The following is a 19568-nucleotide window of genomic DNA, read 5'->3' as shown; positions in this document are numbered from 1 at the left end:
TTACAATCCACGTGGACTACAATTGGGAACGGAAACCTGTGGCAAGTGCAGTGGTAGCGGAGGGAGGAACCTTGCACGAAACATGGCGAGCAAAGCGAACCATCCGAGGGGGCTCGGTGCACTACTTGGGGTTCTCGGTCACTGCTGTATATGGAGGAAACCACACCAAATAAACATCAAAAACTCATGTCTACCATCTCACCTGTCAACACAGATTGTGTCGACCTGCAGACCCTGTCATCCTAGAAACCCTGTCACCCTACAGTACTTAGTGTCAACCAATAGTGGTCGACCTAGACACTGTCATCCTACAGTAGTTACTGTCGATCTTCCATACAGTACCAGACCCCTTGAGCAAGCCCTGTACTTACTGTACTTGTAATAATAATAAAAATATACTGACTTGGCTGCAGTACTGTACAGTAATACTTTTTAGTATACTGTACTGTAGTACATAAAAAAGTAATGACAGTAATAAAAAAAATCACTGTACTGTACCTCTAGCAACTTTGGCCCTCAATAGTTGCAGCCTCTGCGGTTCCCGTCTAACCAGGTCATTCCATCTCCTCTGGAGAGCTGGGATACCTCTATCCCTGTGCAGTCTAGACAGGATCTCCTGTCTGGCACATTCATATGCTGCCAATTTCTCAACATTATTGGCCAGGAGCCTGTCAATATGCCGCACAAGAATCTTTAGCTCCTTACTACTGAACCTTCTTGCCCTGTGCGCCATTTTGTTACAGAGGTAATAATAATGGCGCCACCAGCCCAATCACGCTAGCTATAGATATTGTCATTACTGTGTGTACAAATTGCAGGATCACATTAGCGTAAGCAGTTACCTCTTTTTTTTAAAAGCACCAAGATACAACACATGACATATACATCCGGAGGGCCTGCCTCTACCATGGTTGGCTGTGGCCTAACTAGAACAGCGGCCACCTGCAATGCTTGAAGACCCGGGTTTGATATGGAGTTCGACACCCATTTATTATTTTATTTTAATTAATTTATTTATTTATTCTTTTTTAATACAATAAAGTTATTTGGTGTTTTAAGTTTCTACTTCCCGTTATATAAAAAAAAGTCCGCTTCTACTAAATACAAGGCCACGCTGCAGCCCTGTTCACGCTATTCATCTAGTTGTTACATTGTGTACAAAATGATGGATAACATTAGCATAAGCAGCAATCCTATTTCGGACTAGCTTTGTGTCTCTGTTGTTTCAAATGGGCAGAAATATTGAATGCAAAGTGCAAATGGGTACCTACAGTTCCTCCCTCCATATGACTACCAGATGGTCTCCAGGCACACTGCCGCCCGATCACGCTAGCTGTGGATATTGTCGTTACAGTGTGTACAAATTGCAGGATCACATTAGCGTAAGCAGCAATACTATATCGGACTAGCTTTTATTTTTATTTTTTTTGAAAGCAGTCAGATATAACACATCACATACAGTATACACCCGGAGGGCCACTGGGTCCATGTTTCCCTATTCAGTATATTATATTTTAAATAGGTGCTTGCTGATACCAGAGATATCGGTGGCTTAGTGGTTAGAGTAAGGCACATGCATTGCGTGCTCCCTGGGTTCGATCCCCGGTTGGAACACACAACTTATTTATGTACTTATTTATCCTACTATCTGTCAGGTGCATCCAGCGTCATGCGTCATGCTAGGGACTTCAGTAGGAAAAATAGCGACCCACGGAAGCCCATACCTGCGCGGGGAGCTCCTCATTCTATTGAGGTGGCAAGACCGGCCCTTGGCCAATAATCGGGAGAAGCGGCGGGCATATAACCGAGCCCGCCGTGAAATTTTGTTTACATATGAGAGGTCACGTTCTATACGGTCACTCCAGCAGAGGTGGAGTGACTTGGTCTCCAGACAGCCGAGGAAGCTGGAGTTGCTGCGGCTGTCTCTGCTAATGAGTAAGTACAGTCCAGTACTGCGCTTTATTATTGTTTAGTACAGTACACAGGGCCAGATTAACAATGGGGTGGATGGAGCTACACCTCAAGGCCTACACATCAAAATAGGCCCATCATCATGGCAGCATGATGATCACTAGCCACCACCTGTACACATGGTCTGCCACAAAGCATAACTAATAGGCCCAATTCACACTACAGTACTGTATATGGATTTTGTCTTGACAGTGTGTACTGATGCAGTACGTGTAATTTCTTAGCATAAACACTGTGGGGTCATACTGTCTCTGGCACTGTGGGGGCATACCATGTGTAGTTGGCACTGCTGGGGGGCATATCATGTCTATCTGGCACTGCACTACTGTAGGCATTGTTTGTAAGGCCCAATTCACACTAAAGTACTGTATATGGATTTTGTCTTTACAGTGTGTACTGATGCAGTACGTGTCATTTCTTAGCATAAACACTGTGGGGGCATACTGTCTCTGGCACTGTGGGGGCATACCATGTGTAGTTGGCACTGCTGGGGGGCATATCATGTCTATCTGGCACTGCACTACTGTAGGCATTGTTTGTAAGGCCCAATTCACACTAAAGTACTGTATATGGATTTTGTCTTTACAGTGTGTACTGATGCAGTACGTGTCATTTCTTAGCATAAACACTGTGGGGGCATACTGTCTCTGGCACTGTGGGGGCATACCATGTGTAGCTGGCACTGCTGGGGGGCATATCATGTCTATCTGGCACTGCACTACTGTAGGCATTGTTTGTAAGGCCCAATTCACACTAAAGTACTGTATATGGATTTTGTCTTTACAGTGTGTACTGATGCAGTACGTGTCATTTCTTAGCATAAACACCGTGGGGGCATACTGTCTCTGGCACTGTGGGGGCATACCATGTGTAGCTGGCACTGCTGGGGGGCATATCATGTCTATCTGGCACTGCACTACTGTAGGCATTGTTTGTAAGGCCCAATTCACACTAAAGTACTGTATATGGATTTTGTCTTTACAGTGTGTACTGATGCAGTACGTGTACAGGGACCAATGGTTTTTATTATTTTTCACAGTGACAGACCTCCAGGCGGACCAGGGCCCATCAAGCCCTCCGGCTCCCACCTCCTCCACCTCCACCACCACCACCACTCCACCTTCCAGCATTCCCGGACCCTCAATAAGTAAGCTAAGTCAATAGGCTGCAGGGAAGAGGGCTTTGGCTAAGTCACTGCCAGGGATGGTTAAGTTTAGGCATCGCTGGTGGAGGTTAAGGATAGTCTGTGGCAGGGAGGGTTAGGGCTAAGCTGTGGAGGAGTTTTTGGGGTTAGGCTGCAGAAAAGTTGGCTTAAAGGTAGGGGGTATGGTAAGTACTGTATACTGTGTTATGCTTTAATACCCCAAAAGTTACTGCCGGGCCTGCTGTTTTTGCTAAGTAAAGGGAACAATGTGTTAGATTACTGTGGGGGGGCCAATGTGCTTTATTCCTGTGGGGGTGAATGCTTTTGTTTGATCACTGCTGGGGACAATGTTAATGCTGTGGGCAATGTGTTTGATACAGTAACTACTGTACAGGGACCAATGGTTTTTATTAATTTTCCACAGTGACAGGCCTCCAGGTGTACCTGGGAACAATGCGCCCTCCGGCTCCCACCTCCTCCACCTCCACCACCACCACCACCACTACACATTCCAGCATTCCTGGACCCTCAATAAGAAAGCTAAGTCAATAGGCTGCAGGGAAGAGGGCTTTGGCTAAGTCACCTCCAGGGATGGTTAAATTTAGGCATTGCTAGTGGAGGTTAAGGATAATCTATGGCAGGGAGGGTTAGGGCTAAGCTGTGGAGGAGTTTTTGGGGTTAGGCTGCAGAAAAGGTGGGTTAAAGGTAGGGGGTATGGTAAGTACTGTATACTGTGTTATGCTTTACTACCCCAAAAGTTACTGCCGGACCTGCTGTTTTTGCTAAGTACAGGGAACAATGTGTTTGATTACTGTGGGGGGGCCAATGTGCTTTATTCCTGTGGGGGTGAATGTTTCTGTTTGATCACTGCTGGGGACAGTGTTAATGCTGTGGGCAATGGGGGTCATTCCGAGTTGATTGACAGCTAAAAATGTTCGCTGTGCAGCGATTAAGTGAAAAAATGGCACTTCTGGGCATGCGTATGCGGCGCAATGCGCACGCGAAGTACTTTCACAACGGGCGATATAGTTTCACACAGGTTCTAGCGAAGCTTTTCAGTCGCAATGGCGGCCGCAGAGTGATTGACAGGAAAGGGGCGTTTCTGGGTGTCAAATCACCGCTTTCAGGGAGTGTTCGGAAAAATGCAGGCGTGGCTGGGAGAACGCAGGGCGTGTTTGTGACGTCAAATCCGGAACTGAATGGTTTGAAGTGATCGCAAGCGCTGAGTAGATCTGGAGCTACTGTACTCTGAAACTGCACCATTTTTTTTTGCTGTTGCACTGCGATGCATTCGTTCATACTTCTGCTAAGCTAAGATACGATACACTCCCAATGGGCGGCGGCTTAACGTTTGCATGGCTGATAAAACCTGCTAGCGAGCGAACAACTCAGAATGACCCCCAATGTGTTTGATACAGTAACTACTGTACATGGGCCAATGTGTTTAATTAATTTTCCACATTGACAGGACTCCAGGCGGACCAGGGCCAACCGCGCCTTCCAGTTCCCACCTTCACCACCAGCACCAGCACCACCAGACCAGCGTCCATCGCTGGACCCTCAGTGAGCAAGCTAAGTCAATAGGCTGCAGGGAAGAGGGCTTTGGCTAAGTCACCTTCAGGGATGGTTAAGTTTAGGCATCGCTGGTGGAGGTTAAGGATAGTCTATGACAAGAAGGGTTAGGGCTAAGCTGTGGAGGAGTATTTAGGGTTAGGCTGCAGAAAAGGTGGGTTAAAGGTAGGGGGTATGGTACTAAGGGGGTAATTCTGAGTTGATCGCAGCAGGAATTTTGTTAGCAATTGGGCAAAACCATGTGCACTGCAGGGTTGGCAGATATAACATGTGCAGAGAGAGTTAGATTTGGGTGGGTTATTTTGTTTCTGTGCAGGGTAAATAGTGGCTGCTTTATTTTTACGATGTAATTTAGATTGTAGATTGAACACACCCCACCCAAATCTAACTCTCTCTGCACGTTATATCTGCCCCCCCCCCCTTCAGTGCACATGGTTTTGCCCAATTGCTAACAAAATTCCTGCTGCGATCAACTCAGAATTACCCCCTAAATACTGTATACTGTGTTATGCTTTACTACCTCAAAAGTTACTGCTGGGCCTGCTGATTTTGCTTAGTTCGGGGAACAATGTGTTTGCTTACTGTGGGGGGGCCAATGTGCTTTATTCCTGTGGGGGTGAATGCTTCTGTTTGATCACTGCTGGGGACAATGTTAATGCTGTGACCAATGTGTTTGATACAGTAACTACTGTACAGGGTCCAATGTGTTTAATTATTTTTCCACATTGACAGGCCTCCGGGCGGACCAGGGCCCACTGTGCCCTCCGGCTCCCACCTCCACCTCCACCACCACCACCACCCAACCAGGACCAGAACAGAGGGGCTATGGGCCGGACAATCTTTCGAGGGGTACAGTAATAATAATAATGTTATTTTACATGCAAACTTTGAAGTGCTGTACAGTATACTGTACAGTACTCAACCTGTGTTACTGTTCTAATACTGTACATTGTTTTTTATTTTCACAGAGCAAGTCCAGCAATTGACTCTGATCCTGTGGGCGGTTGAAATTATTTTGCAGCACATTTAATTTTTGTTTATTTCTTTCGTGTTTTTTTTTTTTATTAAACTTTTTCTAGTTTACAGTTCTGTTTTGTGTTATTTTTCCCCTTAGTAGAGAGAGTCTACAGTGCACTGTATAATGTATCAGTAACAAGCCTTGAAACTTCCCCCACCCCCTTGCTGTTATCTTATCACTACAAAGTCCATCCAGTTTTCCTGTCAGTCCATCAATTTGCGCTTGAAGGTGAGTCACCTTGCCCAGAAGGTCTCTCACCAGCCCTGGGGTTGTGCTCCAGAATAGAATGCTTTGGTTTTCACCATCTTCACACTATGCAGTGCACTCTACAATACACAATAAGACTCAAGTACATGCACAGTACAGTAGTAACAGTGCAGTAGCAAATTATGGTTCAATTAGAGTACTACAGAGCTTTGTATGAGGGGGGGCAAGCTCGTTCGTGAAGTACTGTAAATATCTGACGAGTGTTAAATTACAGTACATACTGTACAGTAGACGTGAGTCGCAGACATGGCCACATTACAATGCCAGGGGCTGGGATTTCATGTAGAACATACTGTAGCAGCATGTTAGGCAGCGTAAACAGTGGAGAAGTGAAGCAATCAGCATTGTGGTAACATTTATAAATTGCATACTATAGTATAAAATAATACCAAGAATCTGATTGGTTGCCATGGGTAACTTCTCCACTTCTTCATGTTTGTCACTACTTCATGACTAAGGGGCTAATTCCGGCCAGATCGTAGCCCTGCAAAAATTTCAGAGAGAGAGAGGGGTGGGGTGGGATAGAGATACAGTTTCAGGGGGAAAGACAATGGGGGTCATTCTGAGTTGCCCATTTTCGCTATACTGCGATTAGTCGCTTACTGCGCATGCGCAAGGTACGCAGAGCGCATGCGCTTAGTTATTTTAGTAAAAACTTAGCTGTTTTGCTGTAGCGTCTGGGGCACTTTTCAGTCGCACTGGTGTTCGGTAAATGATTGACTGGAAAGGGGCGTTTCTGGGCGGCAACTCAGAGTTTTCCCGGCGTTAGCTAAAAAACGCAGGCGTGTCAGGGAAAAACGCGGGAATGTCTGGAGAAACGGTGGAGTGGCTGGCCGAACGCAGGGCGTGTTTGTGACGTCAAACCAGGAACGAAACGGCCTGAGCTGATCGCAGTGTATTAGTAAGTCTCGAGCTACTCAGAAACTGCTAAGAATTTTCTATTTGCAATTCTGCTAATCTTTCGTTCGCTATTCTGCTATGCTAAGATACACTCCCAGAGGGCGGCGGCCTAGCGAGTGCAATGCTGCTAAAATCAGCTAGCGAGCGAACAACTCGGAATGAGGGCCAGTATCAGGGACAGAGTTTGCAAAGACTGTTAACCTGTACACAGTAAGTATCACAAGCTTACCTTCTTCTACGCAGTTCTTCCTCCTTTTTCTCAGTAGTTCAGTGCATGGTGGGAAGAAGATAATAAAAATATCATTAGTACAGTAGTAGGATTCGTATGTTCGCAACATGTCACAGCAATGCCTAACAAACCTAACAAAATGTTTCTCTAAATCTGATGTTTCAGATACAGCCTACAGTACAGTACAGTGTACTGTAGATGTCTGGAATTGAGTACTGTCAGGCAGGGCATTATTCACGTTATGCTTCACAGTAGTACCATGGGCGTCTGTAGAGAGGAGGGGACCCGTGTGCAGACACCATGTTTGGGCCCCCTCCTCTCTCGTAGCTGTCACCACTGCTGCTAGCACTCTGTGTGCCAGAGTCTACAGCGCATGCGCAGGACTCCGAAAAATGTCCGCTGCCATTTTTTCAAAGTCCTACACACGCGCTGTAGACTCTGGCACTGTGCCACAGTCTCTAGTGCTCAGTTTGATAGCAGAGACAGTCACAGCTACAGGAGAGGAGGGTGCCCACACACAGTCAGCGATGTACTCATTGATAAATGAGCACAATGTACTGTATTTGCCTATCCCTTCTATTTTGGGTATACAGTATCTGAATGAGCCTAATAAGAAGTACAGTATACTGTTAGATGCAGTATGATCCTGCCTGTTCCAGGTGACACATTCACCCAATGTGACTGCATTCTGCCATGCAATCTTGGGTGATAATACAATATTTAATACACCAATGCATTTCATTGTGTTCTAGGACTAATGACATCCAAACAATGATATGAATTCAAACAAAATACAGTATTTAAAGAAGGGGACATTTGTGGGTAGTACCTGGCCATTTTCTGAGGAAAAATACAGGCCTTCCCATACATTTTCTGGGCGAGTGTGTAACATCAGAGCCAGCCTGATCAGCTTGTTTGTATCATATTGTATAAATGGAGTGAAAGGAGAAGTCATCTATTGTTTAGAAATTCAATATCTACATATGGATGTGTATTCTGGGCTAATTGGATTAACTCTTTTGGAGTGAAAGGAGACATCATCTATTGTTTAGAAATACAGTATGTTTGACTGGGGGGAGGGTTGCCATGCAATCTGTTATAAATGGCATGTAGAGTACTGGTTGAGTCTCAATATCCAAAATGTTTGGGACCAGAGGTACTGTATATTGGATATGGGATTTTTCCGTATTTTAGAATAATTGCATACCATTAAGAGATATCATGGTGATGGGACCAAAATCTAAGCACAGAATGCATTTACTGTATGTTACATACAGTATACACCTTATACACACAGCCTGAAGGTAATTTTAGCCAATATTTTTTTATAACTTTGTGCATTAAACAAAGTGTGTGTACAGTACATTCACACAATTCATTTATGTTTCATACAGTATACACCTTATACTGTCAGGCAGGGGCGAAAGTAGAACTTTGAGGACCCCATAGCAAAACCTTCAAAGTCCACCCTGCTGGTGTCAATATCAAATCCCATGCAGGAGAGAGAGGAACAAGAAAGAGAAGGGGCAGGGGGAGAAAGAGAGAGGTTCATGTAAAAAAAAAAGAGTCAAGAGCGAGAGAGATGGTGTCATGGAGAAAGATGAGAGGGGGGGGAGAGAGAGAGGGGTGGGGTGGGAGAGAGATACAGTTTCAGGGGGAGAGACAATATCAGGGACAGAGTTTCCAAAGACTGTTAACCTGTACACAGTAAGTATCACAAGCTTACCTTCTTCTACGCAGTTCTTCCTCCTTTTTCTCAGTAGTTCAGTGCATGGTGGGAAGAAGATAAAAATATCGTTAGTACAGTAGTAGGATTCGTACGTTCGCAACATGTCACAGCAATGCCTAACAAACCTAACAAAGTGTTTCTCTAAATCTGACGTTTCAGATACAGCCTACAGTACAGTATACTGTAGATGTCTGGAATTGAGTACTGTCAGGCAGGGGCGAAAGTAGAACTTTGAGGGCCCCATAGTAAAACCTTCAAAGTCCCTGAAAGAGAAGGGGCAGGGGGAGAGAGTCTACAGTAGAGATGAGCGCCTGAAATTTTTCGGGTTTTGTGTTTTGGTTTTGGGTTCGGTTCCGCGGCCGTGTTTTGGGTTCGAACGCGTTTTGGCAAAACCTCACCGAATTATTTTTGTCGGATTCGGGTGTGTTTTGGATTCGGGTGTTTTTTTCCAAAAACACTAAAAAAACAGCTTAAATCATAGAATTTGGGGGTCATTTTGATCCCAAAGTATTATTAACCTCAAAAACCATAATTTACACTCATTTTCAGTCTATTCTGAATACCTCACACCTCACAATATTATTTTTAGTCCTAAAATTTGCACCGAGGTCGCTGTGTGAGTAAGATAAGCGACCCTAGTGGCCGACACAAACACCGGGCCCATCTAGGAGTGGCACTGCAGTGTCACGCAGGATGTCCCTTCCAAAAAACCCTCCCCAAACAGCACATGACGCAAAGAAAAAAAGAGGCGCAATGAGGTAGCTGTGTGAGTAAGATTAGCGACCCTAGTGGCCGACACAAACACCGGGCCCATCTAGGAGTGGCACTGCAGTGTCACGCAGGATGGCCCTTCCAAAAAACCCTCCCCAAACAGCACATGACGCAAAGAAAAAAAGAGGCGCAATGAGGTAGCTGACTGTGTGAGTAAGATTAGCGACCCTAGTGGCCGACACAAACACCGGGCACATCTAGGAGTGGCACTGCAGTGTCACGCAGGATGTCCCTTCCAAAAAACCCTCCCCAAACAGCACATGACGCAAAGAAAAAAAGAGGCGCAATGAGGTAGCTGTGTGAGTAAGATTAGCGACCCTAGTGGCCGACACAAACACCGGGCCCATCTAGGAGTGGCACTGCAGTGTCACGCAGGATGTCCCTTCCAAAAAACCCTCCCCAATCAGCACATGATGCAAAGAAAAAGAAAAGAAAAAAGAGGTGCAAGATGGAATTATCCTTGGGCCCTCCCACCCACCCTTATGTTGTATAAACAAAACAGGACATGCACACTTTAACCAACCCATCATTTCAGTGACAGGGTCTGCCACACGACTGTGACTGATATGACGGGTTGGTTTGGACCCCCCCCAAAAAAGAAGCAATTAATCTCTCCTTGCACAAACTGGCTCTACAGAGGCAAGATGTCCACCTCATCTTCACCCTCCGATATATCACCGTGTACATCCCCCTCCTCACAGATTATCAATTCGTCCCCACTGGAATCCACCATCTCAGCTCCCTGTGTACTTTGTGGAGGCAATTGCTGCTGGTCAATGTCTCCGCGGAGGAATTGATTATAATTCATTTTAATGAACATCATCTTCTCCACATTTTCTGGATGTAACCTCGTACGCCGATTGCTGACAAGGTGAGCGGCGGCACTAAACACTCTTTCGGAGTACACACTTGTGGGAGGGCAACTTAGGTAGAATAAAGCCAGTTTGTGCAAGGGCCTCCAAATTGCCTCTTTTTCCTGCCAGTATAAGTACGGACTGTGTGACGTGCCTACTTGGATGCGGTCACTCATATAATCCTCCACCATTCTATCAATGTTGAGAGAATCATATGCAGTGACAGTAGACGACATGTCCGTAATCGTTGTCAGGTCCTTCAGTCCGGACCAGATGTCAGCATCAGCAGTCGCTCCAGACTGCCCTGCATCACCGCCAGCGGGTGGGCTCGGAATTCTGAGCCTTTTCCTCGCACCCCCAGTTGCGGGAGAATGTGAAGGAGGAGATGTTGACAGGTCGCGTTCCGCTTGACTTGACAATTTTGTCACCAGCAGGTCTTTCAACCCCAGCAGACCTGTGTCTGCCGGAAAGAGAGATCCAAGGTAGGCTTTAAATCTAGGATCGAGCACGGTGGCCAAAATGTAGTGCTCTGATTTCAACAGATTGACCACCCGTGAATCCTTGTTAAGCGAATTAAGGGCTGCATCCACAAGTCCCACATGCCTAGCGGAATCGCTCCGTGTTAGCTCCTTCTTCAATGCCTCCAGCTTCTTCTGCAAAAGCCTGATGAGGGGAATGACCTGACTCAGGCTGGCAGTGTCTGAACTGACTTCACGTGTGGCAAGTTCAAAGGGCATCAGAACCTTGCACAACGTTGAAATCATTCTCCACTGCACTTGAGACAGGTGCATTCCATCTCCTATATCGTGCTCAATTGTATAGGCTTGAATGGCCTTTTGCTGCTCCTCCAACCTCTGAAGCATATAGAGGGTTGAATTCCACCTCGTTACCACTTCTTGCTTCAGATGATGGCAGGGCAGGTTCAGTAGTTTTTGGTGGTGCTCCAGTCTTCTGTACGTGGTGCCTGTACGCCGAAAGTGTCCCGCAATTTTTCTGGCCACCGACAGCATCTCTTGCACGCCCCTGTCGTTTTTTTAAAAATTCTGCACCACCAAATTCAAGGTATGTGCAAAACATGGGACGTGCTGGAATTTGCCCATATTTAATGCACACACAATATTGCTGGCGTTGTCCGATGCCACAAATCCACAGGAGAGTCCAATTGGGGTAAGCCATTCCGCGATGATCTTCCTCAGTTGCCGTAAGAGGTTTTCAGCTGTGTGCGTATTCTGGAAAGCGGTGATACAAAGCGTAGCCTGCCTAGGAAAGAGTTGGCGTTTGCGAGATGCTGCTACTGGTGCCGCCGCTGCTGTTCTTGCGGCGGGAGTCCATACATCTACCCAGTGGGCTGTCACAGTCATATAGTCCTGACCCTGCCCTGCTCCACTTGTCCACATGTCCGTGGTTAAGTGGACATTGGGTACAACTGCATTTTTTAGGACACTGGTGAGTCTTTTTCTGACGTCCGTGTACATTCTCGGTATCGCCTGCCTAGAGAAGTGGAACCTAGATGGTATTTGGTAATGGGGGCACACTGCCTCAATAAATTGTCTAGTTCCCTGTGAACTAACGGCGGATACCGGACGCACGTCTAACACCAACATAGTTGTCAAGGACTCAGTTATCCGCTTTGCAGTAGGATGACTGCTGTGATATTTCATCTTCCTCGCAAAGGACTGTTGAACAGTCAATTGCTTACTGGAAGTAGTACAAGTGGGCTTACGACTTCCCCTCTGGGATGACCATCGACTCCCAGCGGCAACAACAGCAGCGCCAGCAGCAGTAGGCGTTACACGCAAGGATGCATCGGAGGAATCCCAGGCAGGAGAGGACTCGTCAGACTTGCCAGTGACATGGCCTGCAGGACTATTGGCATTCCTGGGGAAGGAGGAAATTGACACTGAGGGAGTTGGTGGGGTGGTTTGCGTGAGCTTGGTTACAAGAGGAAGGGATTTACTGGTCAGTGGACTGCTTCCGCTGTCACCCAAAGTTTTTGAACTTGTCACTGACTTATTATGAATGCGCTGCAGGTGACGTATAAGGGAGGATGTTCCGAGGTGGTTAACGTCCTTACCCCTACTTATTACAGCTTGACAAAGGGAACACACGGCTTGACACCTGTTGTCCGCATTTCTGGTGAAATACCTCCACACCGAAGAGCTGATTTTTTTGGTATTTTCACCTGGCATGTCAACGGCCATATTCCTCCCACGGACAACAGGTGTCTCCCCGGGTGCCTGACTTAAACAAACCACCTCACCATCAGAATCCTTCTGGTCAATTTCCTCCCCAGCGCCAGCAACACCCATATCCTCCTCATCCTGGTGTACTTCAACACTGACATCTTCAATCTGACTATCAGGAACTGGACTGCGGGTGCTCCTTCCAGCACTTGCAGGGGGCATGCAAATAGTGGAAGGCGCATGCTCTTCACGTCCAGTGTTGGGAAGGTCAGGCATCGCAACCGACACAATTGGACTCTCCTTGTGGATTTGGGATTTCAAAGAACGCACAGTTCTTTGCGGTGCTTTTGCCAGCTTGAGTCTTTTCAGTTTTCTAGCGAGAGGCTGAGTGCTTCCATCCTCATGTGAAGCTGAACCACTAGCCATGAACATAGGCCAGGGCCTCAGCCGTTCCTTGCCACTCCGTGTGGTAAATGGCATATTGGCAAGTTTACGCTTCTCCTCCGACAATTTTATTTTAGGTTTTGGAGTCCTTTTTTTTCTGATATTTGGTGTTTTGGATTTGACATGCTCTGTACTATGACATTGGGCATCGGCCTTGGCAGACGACGTTGCTGGCATTTCATCGTCTCGGCCATGACTAGTGGCAGCAGCTTCAGCACGAGGTGGAAGTGGATCTTGATCTTTCCCTAATTTTGGAACCTCAACTTTTTTGTTCTCCATATTTTATAGGCAGAACTAAAAGGCACCTCAGGTAAACAATGGAGATGGATGGATTGGATACTAGTATACAATTATGGACGGACTGCCACGGTTAGGTGGTATAAAAAAACCACGGTTAGGTGGTATATATTGTAATACAATTATGGATGGACGGACTGCCTGCCGAGTGCCGACACAGAGGTAGCCACAGCCGTGAACTACCGCACTGTACACTGGTTGATAAAGAGATAGTAGTATACTCGTAACAACTAGTATGACTGACTATGACGGTATAAAGAATGAAAAAAAAACCACGGTTAGGTGGTATATATTGTAATACAATTATGGATGGACGGACTGCCTGCCGAGTTCCGACACAGAGGTAGCCACAGCCGTGAACTACCGCACTGTACACTGGTTGATAAAGAGATAGTAGTATACTCGTAACAACTAGTATGACTGACTATGACGGTATAAAGAATGAAAAAAAAACCACGGTTAGGTGGTATATATTATAATACAATTATGGATGGACGGACTGCCTGCCGACTGCCGACACAGAGGTAGCCACAGCCGTGAACTACCGCACTGTACACTGGTTGATAAAGAGATAGTAGTATACTCGTAACAACTAGTATGACTGACTATGACGGTATAAAGAATGAAAAAAAAACCACGGTTAGGTGGTATATATTATAATAATACAATTATGGATGGACGGACTGCCTGCCGAGTTCCGACACAGAGGTAGCCACAGCCGTGAACTACCGCACTGTACACTGGTTGATAAAGAGATAGTAGTATACTCGTAACAACTAGTATGACTGACTATGACGGTATAAAGAATGAAAAAAAAACCACGGTTAGGTGGTATATATTATAATACAATTATGGATGGACGGACTGCCTGCCGAGTGCCGACACAGAGGTAGCCACAGCCGTGAACTACCGCACTGTACACTGGTTGATAAAGAGATAGTAGTATACTCGTAACAACTAGTATGACTGACTATGACGGTATAAAGAATGAAAAAAAAACCACGGTTAGGTGGTATATATTATAATACAATTATGGATGGACGGACTGCCTGCCGACTGCCGACACAGAGGTAGCCACAGCCGTGAACTACCGCACTGTACACTGGTTGATAAAGAGATAGTAGTATACTCGTAACAACTAGTATGACACTATGACGGTATAAAGAATGAAAAAAAAACCACGGTTAGGTGGTATATATTATAATAATACAATTATGGATGGACGGACTGCCTGCCGACTGCCGACACAGAGGTAGCCACAGCCGTGAACTACCGCACTGTACACTGGTTGATAAAGAGATAGTAGTATACTCGTAACAACTAGTATGACTATGACGACGGTATAAAGAAAGAAAAAAAAATACCACGGTTAGGTGGTATATAATTATACAATTATGGATGGACGGACTGCCTGCCGAGTGCCGACTGCCGACACAGAGGTAGCCACAGCCGTGAACTACCGCACTGTACTGTGTCTGCTGCTAATATAGACTGGTTGATAAAGAGATAGTATACAACAATATACTACTATACTGGTGGTCAGGCACTGGTCACCACTAGTCACACTGGCAGTGGCACTCCTGCAGCAAAAGTGTGCACTGTTTAATTTTAAATTAATATAATATTATGTACTCCTGGCTCCTGCTATAACAACCTGCAGTGCTCCCCAGTCTCCCCCACAATTATTATAAGCTTTTATACATTGATGTGCAGCACACTGGGCTGAGCTGAGTGCACACAGACTGAGTCACACTGTGTGACTGCTGTGTATCGTTTTTTTCAGGCAGAGAACGGATATAGCAGAGAACGGATATATTAAATAAAAGTTAACTTAACAACAACTGCACTGGTCACTGTGGTAAACTCTGTCTGCACAATCTCTCTCTCTCTCTCTCTCTTCTAATCTATTCTAATGGAGAGGACGCCAGCCACGTCCTCTCCCTATCAATCTCAATGCACGTGTGAAAATGGCGGCGACGCGCGGCTCCTTATATAGAATCCGAGTCTCGCGAGAATCCGACAGCGTCATGATGACGTTCGGGCGCGCTCGGGTTAACCGAGCAAGGCGGGAAGATCCGAGTCGCTCGGACCCGTGAAAAAAAAAGTGAAGTTCGTGCGGGTTCGGATTCAAAGAAACCGAACCCGCTCATCTCTAGTCTACAGTGTACAATGTAGTATAACAATTTACAGTGCACTGTATAATGCAACAGTAACGAGCCTTGAAACTCCCCCCCCCCCCCCCCCCCCTGCTGTTATCACTACAAAGTCCCATACAGGAGCAGGAGAGTGGGAGAGCAAGAGAAAGAAACGTCAATACTGTACAGAACTGTAAGAAACACTCACTATACTGTACAATACTGTCAAATAATGTTCAAGCAGTAAGCACATTGCAGTAACAACCACAGCACAATAATGTACTGTAAGTACTGTAACGTACCTTTATTATTGATGAGTGAATGACCATATTCTCTCTTCACCCTTCTTCACATTGAAGGTTGTGTCCAATAGATGCCACAGTTTGAAGTCACCAGTTGCTGTGCTGTTACAGTATGCCTTTCCATGGTTTTATTCTGGGCATCCATAGCAATCCATTTAAAGTGTCCTTCAGCTTTACAAATTCAACATCTCACATCTTGAGTCGGGCATAGCACCGTGACAGTATGTCCTTGCGCAAATTGTCGGGGATTGCAAATTTTCCTCGTTGCCCATCAAAGTTGACCTGCTTGCTCCAATTAAAGTACAGTTCAAATGCAACATGTTCTTGGGAAACAAGTTGTGCATAACGATGCATCTCTCGATGGCGTGCTTCATACAGAGTGTTGTCACCGTCAGCGGTTATTACACTCAATGGCATGTCAGGCAAGGAGGTTCCATGCACGCACACATTTTAAGGTGTGCTGCACATTGGTGGTATTCCAGGTGAAGGTAACGTTACATTGTTCACATCTCTAGTGGACAACTGGGATGATGCAACCGTTGCAGAGTCCATGTTGTTTGAGCAGCGGGATGCTGCATTGTCTCTGTCAGGCAACCAGTAAGATGACAGTGGTGGAGTTTCTATGTTAGTCTGATGGTGGGGTGTTATCTGGTGCATTGTCTCTGTCAGGCAACCGGTAAGAAGTCAGTGGTGTTGTGTCCATGACAGTCAAGTGATGGGATGCAACTGTTTCTGTGTCCATGCTGGGCAATTGGTCAGATGCAGCTGGTGTCATCTCCAATTCAGGAAAGTGGAAAGATGTGTTCTGTTGTGTCGTTTCCAAATCACAATCCTCTTCAGCATCAAATGCATCAGGGCAGTCAAATTCAGATTGTGCTGGCTGTGATGCTTTAATAGGTGGTCCTCCAGCAGCTTGCCATTGTTCCATTGATTGACGGATGACATCCTTCATGGCTCCAGCAAGCATGTCATTCAGACCTCCTGTCAGTCCATCCATTTTTCCTGTCAGTCCATCCAGTTTTCCTGTCAGTCCATCAATTTGCGCTTGAAGGTGAGTCACCTTGCCCAGAAGGTCTCTCACCAGCCCTGTGCAGCTGCATTCACATGGGTTGGGATCTTTAAATTCAAGCCTCCTACGGGTCGGTGATTGCGATGCTTGTATGAGTGGTGTAGTGTTGTGAAGCTCCAAAGGGTGAAAGCCCTTATCTATGATACGTGACACATCCATCACTGTGTGTGTTTCATCACAGAGAACTGTGTTCTCTACAGCAGCATTCATGTCTTGCACCAAATATTCATTGGTTACATTGCCAATTGTGTTCTCCAAAAATTGGCATTTGGCCTTTGCATTTTTCCTTACTTTGACAACAGGAACATTTTCCTTTCCTGCTTTCTTCTTTAGAATCTGTGGCCCTGCTGCAGACATTTTCTTGGTAAGTGACGCTGAACGGGCTCCAGAATAGAATGCTTTGGTTTTCACCATCTTCACACTATGCAGTGCACTCTACAATACACAATATTAAGACTCAAGTACATGTACAGTACAGTAGTAACAGTACAGTAGCAAATTATGGTTCAATTACAGTACTACAGGGCTTTGTATGAGGGGGTGCAAGCTCGTTCGTGAAGTACAGTACTGTAAATGTCTGGCGAGTGTTAAATTACAGTACATACTGTACTGTAGACGTGAGTCGCAGACATGGCCACATTACAATGCCAGGGGCTGGGATTTCATGTAGAACATACTGTAGCAGCATGTTAGGCAGTGAAAACAGTGGAGCAATCAGCATTGTGGTAACATTTATAAATTGCATACTATAGTATAAAATTATACAGAGAATCTGATTGGTTGCCATGGGTAACTACTCCACTTTTTCATGTTTGTCACTACTTCATGACTAAGGGGCTAATTCCGGCCCGATCGTAGCCCTGCAAAATGTTGCAGGGCTACGATCAGGCACACAGATATGGTATGCGGGGTGACTAGCCCCCAGGGTTGTATTTAGGGGTCAGAGCAGCCCTGGCAAAGTAAAGAACTGGTGCCCCCTCATATTTGAAATAGGGAATGCACGTGTGGCAAAAAAGGGGCGTGTCCACTCAATAGTACCCCAAATCAAATTACAGCACTCAACAATAGTGTGCCTTACTCACATAACGGAGCACAGTAATGTACAGGACATTATTCACATTATGCTACACAGTAGTACTATGGGCATCTGCAGACTCCATGTTTGGGCCCCGTCCTCTCTCGTAGCCGTCACCACTGCTGCTAGCGCTCTGAGTGCCAGAGTCTACTCAGAAAAATGGCTGCTGCACCATTATTTCAAAGTCCAACGCACGCGCTGTAGACTCTGGCACTGTGCCACAGTCTCTAGTGCTCAGTTTGATAGCAGAGACAGTCACAGCTACAGGAGAGGAGGGTGCCCACACACAGTCAGCGATGTACTCATTGATAAATGAGCACAATGTACTGTATTTGCTTATCCCTTCTATTTTGGGTATACAGTATCTGAATGAGCCTAATAAGAAGTACAGTATACTGTTAGATGCAGTATGACCCTGCCTGTTCCAGGTGACACATTCACCCAATGTGACTGCATTCTGCCATGCAATCTTGGGTGATAATGCAATATTTAATACACCAATGCATTTCATTGTGTTCTAGGACTAATGACATCCAAACAATGATATGAATTCAAACAAAATACAGTATTTAAAGAAGGGGACATTTGTGGGTAGTAACTGGCTGTTTTCTGAGGAAAAATACAGGCCTTCCCAAACATTTTCTGGGCAAGTGTGTAACATCAGAGCCGGCCTGATCAGCTTGTTTGTATCACATTGTAGAAATGGAGTGAAAGGAGAAGTCATCTATTGTTTAGAAATTCAATATCTGCATATGGATGTGTATTCTGGGCTAATTGGATTAACTCTTTTGGAGTGAAAGGAGACATCATCTATTGTTTAGAAATACAGTATGTTTGACTGGGGGGAGGGTTGCCATGCATAGCAGGGGGCATAGCAACAGGGGGGACAACTACTGGGGCACAGCGGGTGGTCTTCAGTATGCCGGCTCTTGGGATCCCGGCGCACAGTATACCGGCGCCGGAATCCCGACAGCCGGAATACCGACACTTATTCTCCCTTGTGGGGGTCCACGCCCCCCCTGGAGGGAGAATAAAATAGTGTGGTGCGCGTAGCACACTACCGTGCCCGCAAGGGGCTCATTTGCGATCGCCACACTGTCGGTATGCCGGCGGTCGGGCTCCTGGCGCCAGTATGCTGGTCGCCGGGAGCCCGACCGCCGGCATACCATACTACACCTGGGCACAGCTACAGGGGGCACAGCAACAGGGGGCAAATCTACTGGGGGAAAAGCAACAGGGGGCACAACTAATGGGGGCAAAGCAACAGAGGGCACAACTACTGGTGCAAATCTACTTGGGGCAAAGCAACAGGGCACACTGTTAATTAATGCTAGCCATCACCTTTGGTGAAACACCTTCATATTCAAATAACTACAGTCAGTGGCGGATCTAGACTTAACTTTTAGGGGGGGCGGTTTAAGAATTATGACTCCTCCCCCTAATCATAGCTCTTCCCACTTAGAGATGCCCTTCCAGTTTGCTTCAAAAATTTCCTATTGTTGCCATTATACCACATGGTATGAGCCGAAACTCCCATTATAGCATACTGTATGAGCCGAAATTCACATTATAGCACACAGAATGAGCCGAAATTCACATTATACCACA

General features: G+C 46.0%; 1 long non-coding RNA gene across 1 annotated transcript; it reads left to right on the top strand.

Annotated features, from left to right (window-relative positions):
- Window positions 1-3545: 3545 nt before the first annotated feature.
- LOC134911428 (uncharacterized) lies at window positions 3546-5739 on the top strand. The gene is made up of 3 exons (XR_010176562.1): window positions 3546-4678; window positions 5420-5536; window positions 5656-5739. It is a non-coding gene; the product is annotated as an uncharacterized LOC134911428 (long non-coding RNA).
- Window positions 5740-19568: the final 13829 nt, after the last annotated feature.

Source organism: Pseudophryne corroboree, chromosome 4 (assembly GCF_028390025.1).
Source record: "Pseudophryne corroboree isolate aPseCor3 chromosome 4, aPseCor3.hap2, whole genome shotgun sequence".
Taxonomy (NCBI): domain Eukaryota; kingdom Metazoa; phylum Chordata; class Amphibia; order Anura; family Myobatrachidae; genus Pseudophryne; species Pseudophryne corroboree.
Note: the sequence above shows the minus strand (reverse complement) of the source record. Positions and strands in the feature narration are given on the sequence as shown.